Here is a 7,483-nt window from a genome sequence, read left to right as displayed (position 1 = left end):
CCCCCCCCCGAGCCCAGCCCCCCAGGAGGGCGTCGTAGTGTTGCCGGCCCCTCCCGGGGCGGGGGGTGCAAGCCGGTGCCGCAGCCCTGCCCCGGGCTACAGCACCCCACCACCGGGGCTGCCCTGGGGAGACCACTAGCAGGGGCATAGGGAGGGGTCCCCGTGCTCTCGCAGCCCCCCAGGCCCGGCCCAGCTGCCCCCCTCCCCACCTCCGCTGCCCGCAGAATAATCAGGAGATATAAATGCATTGAGGGGTCCGCACAGGGGCTGTGCTGGCAGGGACAGGCTTCTGCTGGAGTGATGGGGTGGGGGCATGGAGATATAGCTCTGCTTCCCCCACGGCTTTGGGGGGGCTCTGGCTCGCACCTTCTTTGGCCAAGTGAGCCGCGTCGGGGCTGCTGGTGCCCGGGAGCAGGAGCAGCTCCTGGTGATGGAGCAGGGAAGCAGGCACCACCCGTCCCTGGAACCCCGTTCACCCGGGGGCTTGCTGCCAGCTAATTGGGGAGTTTATGGCCCTCGACCCCAGTCATCCGCTCGTCCTGACCCACCTGGCTTGGCCCAGGTTAACCTGAGCCAGGACCTGCTGGCACCACAAAGGGTCAGGGGGTGCAGGGTCTCCTGGCCCTGAGGTGTCCCAGAGGCTGCTGCAGGATGGGCAGCAGGGGCACAGATGCCTGGTCTCCACACTGGGGGTCCTCCCCCAGTCCCAGCATCTCAAACACCAGCTCAGAGATGCGCTGCTCCGGGACAGCAGAGAATAAAGGAAATCAAGGAGTGAGGGGCCTGGGGGGGGGCAATACACAGCTCCCAGGACTGTTTTCTCTCTGCTCACTCAGGTCCCTACCTCCTGTCAGACAGCTTTTAAATGCAGAACCATTAAAATTTTCCACCTCATTTGCAGCTCCTCATATGGTTAATTTTACTGGGACTGTCTATTTATTTATTTGCAAAGCCCTGCGGGGGGGGGGGGGGGGGGAGCAGGGCGGGGCAGGAAGCTGATTTGCTGCATCTGAGAAGAGTAGGGAGGGGAAGGGGGGAGTGCTTCAGCTAATTTAACAGCTGAAGAGAACAACTTAATTAGAGTCATCTGGAAAATGGGGTAAAACCCCTTTCATCACCCTCCCATCCCCAGACCCCTTCCCTGCCAGCACTCCTGGACTGCGCAGGATAACAGCACATGGTTTGGGATGGGGAGGGAGTGCTGGGCCCAGCCCTACCAAGCAGATGGCCTTCATTACGTGCAGGATCTAATTGGATTGATCAGCAGTTAATATAAAATTAAGAGGTGAATCCCTTCCCCCCTCCCAGCTCCACCATGTGCATCCTGGCTGCCCAGGTGCTCCTCGCAGCCTCCCCGTCCGGGTGCAGCCCAGTCCCCTGCTGCCCTCCTCCTTCCCCAGGTGGGTGCAGCTACATGGCGAGTGAGATGTGAGGGGCAAGCAGAGGTAGGGAGAGTCATCTGCACCTGATGGGCAATGGGTTAAGAGTGCCGCAGCCTTCCTGCGTGGGGGAGAATGGGTGGTGCTGGGTGGCCGTGTCTGCTTCTGTGCAGCCATGAGGGCTGCCTGCTGCACGCTCACTTGGTGTGGGCACGGGTGTGTGTGCTCAGGGGAACATGCGCTCAGAGGCTGCTGAGCAGGAGTTTAGGCTTTGGTCTTGCTCATGTTTTTTCTGTTCCTGGTGCCCATAGCCTGGTTGTGACCCAGCTGTTTGCAGAGAGGGGCTGTGACTCTGCCGGCATCTCACTGCTAAATCCTCTGCAGCTGGTTTATGCAAAGGGGTCTGCCACCCACCCCACGTAACATACAGGGAGTGTCAGAGTGGAGGAGCCACCCTGACCTGCCAGATTAATCACCTCAATTTCTCTCTGCCTCTTGTGAAAGGTCAGGAGTCTTTGCAAGGCCCAGAAATTAATTGAAATACCACTGGTCTTGTGCCGGATCCATACATCATCCCAGGAGAGCAGCACTGGCATGGAGGGGATGGAGGCACCTGCCTCCTGCGCACCCCTTCTGGGGTGCATGTGAGGACAGTGAGCCCCAGGGAGTGCGATGGGAGGTGGAGGTGTCTGGGTGCTGTACCCCATGGCCTGCCCACCTCTCGTCCCCACAGGTGAGGCCCCTCACATCCCGCCTGGCCCTGGGGTGCTCCCATCTGCACGGCTCTGCCTGAATCGCCTCCTCTGGCTTGGCAGATGCAGAGCTCAGAGATTGTTCTCCATCTCGAGGCAGGGAAATAAATGCATTAAACTAAACTAAACCATCTCTGCTCCCCACCTGCCCCCCCAGCCATAAATCAGCATAAATGCAATTTACATATTCATGGTATTTATCCAATAACTGTCCTGTCCCAGATTAAATGTGCCCTGGGGATCATCGGGCTCCTTATCTGTGCCAGGGTGCTCCCGGGAAGGAGCAGCTCTGCTGGGGGATTCGAGCAGCAGGGGGCTGTGCTCATCATCCTCCTCCAGCTCTCCCACTCCAGGCAGATCCTGGGAGAGAAGCTTGGAGGGGGAAATCCAGGGCTTAGCAGTGGTCCCATCCCACAGCCCTGCCCTCCTGTCCAGAGCTCCTTTCCACCCTGGATCAGTGCCCTGCCATCCCTGTCTCACACCTGGCCCAATGACTCTCTCCCCGGGGCTGCCTGCACTCTCTCCTTGTGCCCCTTCCTTCCTTCCCCAAGTCTCCCTTTGGCCCGAGGCAGTGCTGCCGGGGGGGGCCCAGGGTCCCTACGCAGCTCCCTACACCTTGAGTCTCACCATGTCCCCAGGCAGCAGCATGGGCAAGGAGAGGGGACCTGTCCTGCACCTGGACCTGGTGGGGGGACACTTATTTTCCTGCTTGGCTTGGAGGGAAGGGCCCAAGGGGAGCTGGCGAGGTTTAGGGGGTAGGTGTCCCCAGCTCTGTGGTGCCCCCCCCCCCACCATGCCCCCACTGGCTGTGCCGTGCATAGGGGGGGCACACACCACATCTCCCACTTTGACAGGTCCTTGTCAGCAGTAATGACCAGCTCTGAGTCCAGCTGGGCCCCAGGGCTCAGTGCTGAGCTTGTTAGGGGGATATAATGAGGGCAGGAGGCAGGTACTGCCTCTGGCTGTTTGTCACACCGTCTCTGGCCTCACAGCCTGGCTAGACCCTGAGCTGTGCTGCGTGGTCCCCCACGGCATGGCACAGCATGGTGCCCTCCACAGCCTCTGGCTCAGTCCCCTGCTTCTCTCTGCCCCTAGGCACAGCTGGGGGGCCTAGGAGTGCAGGCTCTTGCTCTGGCACCCATGCCAGCTGAGCGAGAGCCAGCATCCTGCCTCTGGGGCTGTCCCCATGTCCAGGCTGCACCCCTTGGATACAGGGAACCACACCAGGGCTGTTCGCATTGCCTTTCCCCACCCAGGGATCAGCATAAGGGCTCCTGACCCTCCAGTGCTGTGAACACCCCACCCACTCAGCTAAGGGAGTAAAGACAAAAGTGTGGGGTGCAGCTGGGCAGTGCCCCCCTCCTGCCCCTGCTCCAGGCTGCCCCAGCCTCTCTGGTGCTGCAGAGGAGGAATAGGGTTGCTCAGGTGCTTGGGGGTGCAGAAGTCTGGGGGCCCTTGGGCTATGGGGTGGGAGCAAGAGGCACCAGGAGAGCCAGATTTAAGGGCCCGCAGAGCCAGGGGCAAAGGGGGCTGGAGGTATGGCACAGGGGGACTTTGCTGGTGCCTGTCCCACCCACAGAGGCGGAGGGGGGGGCCTCTCGCAGGGTCAAGCCACCGGCTGTGCAGCTTCCGTGTGCCCAGGTCCTGGGGGCTGCATGGTGCTCGGTGGGACGGGGCCAGTCTCAGCCGTGGGCTGCGCAGTGCCAAGCATGGGGGCACACCTGGCTGCGCACAGGGTGCCAGTGCTGCTGCAGGCTCAGCCACGTATCATGGGCAGCAATGAGGAAAGCCCAGGTGCCCCAGCCCTTCTGGGGGTTTAAGCTTTGTGCTGGGGGGGGTCCTGTTTGCAGTTTGCACTGTCTTTGCTCTGAGGCTGCCAGGAGTCCTTCTTGGCTCAACAACAAGCTGCGTAAACAGGAGCCTGCGGACAGCGTTAATTAGTTAAGTATTTGGCAAAGGAGGAGGCACAGGCAGAATCTGAAAGAGCTGGGGGGGCTGTGCTGCCACCTGCCCCACCGCAGAGCAGGGCAGACCCCGGGCATCTGGGGACGGTCGCATCCTGCTGGGTGCTGCTGGCCTGTCCCAGCCGGGCCAGTGCTGGGACCATCGCTTGCTCCCGAGCACCAGGCAGCCCAGCCTCCAGGCCAGATCTCCATCTGCATTTAAAAGGCTGCTGGTGAAGAGGGGCCCCTGGGGACCCCCCCTGCCGCTGCCTGTGGTTGCCTCTCTCCGAGCCGCGCAAACCAGCGGCTCCTCTCTCCAGCCCTGGGACCCCAACGGGCCCGAGTCCCTGGGTGGCAAGATCCCCCTCCTCTCCCTGGCACCCGAGTTTGCCCCATCAGCTTTGCTTGCTACCTCTGTGGTCCAGTAATATCCCCGATGAGCATTAATCGGGGGCAGCAATACGCTCTTGGGGGGAGGCCTGGGAGAGGCAGATTTGGCTCCAGCGTGGGGGGCTGTCCTGGTGAGGGGTGGGGGAGGCATGCTAGCCAGCACAGGGATCCTGTGCAGGGCCTGAGTGTTGTCAGAGGGACCAGGCGTTTCAGAGCAATCCCTGCCCTACCTGCTGCCCCCTCCCTGGCTCCTGACCTCCAGACTGTGGGGTCCGCCCTCCCAAATCATTAACTGAGGATGAAACACCCCAAAGCCTGGCTGGGGAGTGACGACCGTGTGCAGCGTCTGTCCCCACAGCCCCTGTGATGTGAACTAAATCCATCCTAATTAGCACTGATTTGCATGGGGAAATGAAAATTAATCTAGCCTGGGTTTATTGGAATTAGTGATTCTAGTTGGGCACATCAGAAAGACATCTGGGAGGGCAGGACTTGGTATGGCAGAAAGCTGTCTGCCCCCCATCCTCTCCCTCCCAAGCCCTATTTTGGGGCCCCTTGCTCAGCATCGCCTGCCAGCGTGCCGTGGCGCAGCGGTGCTGTACAGCCACAGGGCTGCTGGGGAGCATCTGCTGGGGCTGGGCTGGGACACCCGGGTTCTGCCCAAGTGCCCTTTGTGGCTGGCAGGGCGATGTTGGTGTGCCCCCTCACCCCCAATGTCCCTTGTTGTGTGATATGGAAAACAGCACTTTTCTGACCCAGTTGCCCCATCCCACAAGTTGTTTCTGGGCACGGTACGAAGAGAGCGAAGGGCAGGGAAGACACCAGCTCCAGCACCTCCAGGGTGGGAGATGCTGCAAGGCCTCCAGGCCGTCAGGTTGCGGGGCGGGGGGAGGGACAGGTCTGTCATGCACATGCATGCACTTGTATTTGCATGCCTCCATGCACATATCTCTGTGCCTGTATTTCCACAGGCGTCTGTGTATGTCCCCACAAGCCTATTTCTGTGCATCCTTCCATGCGTGTCGGCATGTGTGTGCCCCCACGCACACCCCATGCGTGTGGCCCCCGTGCATGTCATGCAGGAGCACATTCTCATTCTGGAGGCAAGGGCCCACCAGGGAATGGGCGCAGCAGGGAGAGCCCTGGCTGTGCCCCCTTTGGAGACCTCTGGCCCCGGCTGTCTCCCGACGCTGGTGCTGCCTGGCCTGGGGGTAGCACTGTGGCTCATTGTTATGGGGTCTGTGGCAATGCGGTGAGCAGAATTATCATCACACTCATGAAAAATTAACGAGGAGAAAACAGCTGGGCAGGAGCTTTGTCCACCAGGGCTGGGGGTGGTGCAGTGTGGGCAGGTTGGTGTTGGTTGCAGGATGGGATCTGGTGCCTGTCACTTCTTCATGCATTACCCCTCCCTGGTGTGATTTTTCCAGCCCCAAAACCTGGCCATCCCTCTGGGATTGTGTCTCCCCCCCCCCCAGCAGGAGGACCCAGACCTTGGGCAGGTGTGTCCCCAAGCCCCATCACTGCCTCTGGGGCACGCCTGGATATGGTGACCCCCCCCATCCCAGCTGGCCCCAGGGATTTCAGCCTGGCTGACAGGAGTGAGACCTCCAGCTCCTGCAGCTGTATTTGCAAGTCAGCCATGAGCTCAAGGGCTGCCAGTGGTGGTGGTGGCTGGGGCTACCTGTCCTGTCTACCTTGGGACAGGGACACCCCAGGGAGCGGTGCGAGGACAGAGCGAACCCTGCTGCAAAGGGATGGGACTGTACTCTCCCCCCTCCCCCTGTGTCTTCTCTGGCTGGTGGGGGGGGTGCTTTTCTGTAGAGCTGTTATTGCCCCCCCCCCAGGGCTGTAAACACTCAATTAAGCACGAGCGCATGGTCCTGCCTTCCCTGTCGCTGCTGGTAATTATGTAGGTTTTTCGGTGTCAGGCACTGCGGGGAAGCGCGATTACAGCTAATTGGAGCGGCTCTCCCCAGCCCAGGCCCTTCTGCAGCTGCTGGAGCTGCCGCGTGACAGTGGCTCCATGCTCCCCCCAGATATGTGCCCGCAGGATGCATGGGTCCTTCCCACCCGCCCGCTCCATCCTTTTGGCACTGCAGGTCTGGGCAAAGAGCCTGCTGGGTGCCTTCCTGCTATGCTCCGCTCCAGGCTGGGTTTGAGCCCCCACCCATGACTTTGCAGGGACCCATTTGGGCTCCCCAGGCCCCACAGCCACCTTGGAGGCTGCAGCACGATGGGGTGGACCTGACAGAGCCGCTGGCTGGGGCACTCCGGGATCTACACCATAGGTGGGAATCAGCCTGGCCCCATGAGCATACCCTGTGGACAGAGTGCATGGAAGTGGGGAGCCTTTGGGAAACCAGCGAAGGGCCAGGGTCTGCAAGTGAGAAGGCAGCTGCCCTGCAGTGTGGGCCCCACCAGAGCTGGGGTCTGGTGAGGGGACCTGAGAATTGAGGGGGCTGGGGGGGCAGCGGAGAGGACCTGCTGCCGCCTGTCCCAGGGGAGATGCATCAGGAGTGCAGCATCTGCCATTGATTTCTTATTACGGAGTTCAGCAAGAAAAATGAGGCGCTGGGGCTGCGGAGCAGCAGCCGTGATTTGTCGCCTTCTCGCCGTGTCCTGGCGGGGATGGGAATTGATTTTGGAGTCTCTGGCATCAGTCAGCAGGTTTGGGCGTGGGAGATGGAGAGCTGGAGAGGGGTCGGCCGCCAGGGGCTCAGCGCGGGCCCCCAGAACATGGGAGAGGGGACCCAGACCCGCTTGTGGTGCAGAGAGAGGGTGCTCCCCGGGCCACAAGGCCCCACTCTGTGTCTGGAGCCACGGGGGCTGGAGGTCCTCACCCCTGGCACTGGGCTGGCTCCCTGGACCTTGCCGAGTGGGACCACAGTGTCTCTGCAGGCGGTCCCGAGAGGGCCGTGGCTGCAGGAGGGTCCGCGTCCCCAGGGCCCACCGGGTGGGTGGCAGCGGCAGCAGGCAGAGGCACGGCGGGGCCCCCGGGCCGGCCCTCCACCCCCGG

Source organism: Haliaeetus leucocephalus, unplaced genomic scaffold (assembly GCF_000737465.1).
Source record: "Haliaeetus leucocephalus isolate CR32 unplaced genomic scaffold, Haliaeetus_leucocephalus-4.0 Scaffold186, whole genome shotgun sequence".
Lineage (NCBI taxonomy): Eukaryota > Metazoa > Chordata > Aves > Accipitriformes > Accipitridae > Haliaeetus > Haliaeetus leucocephalus.
This window is presented reverse-complemented; position numbering follows the sequence as displayed.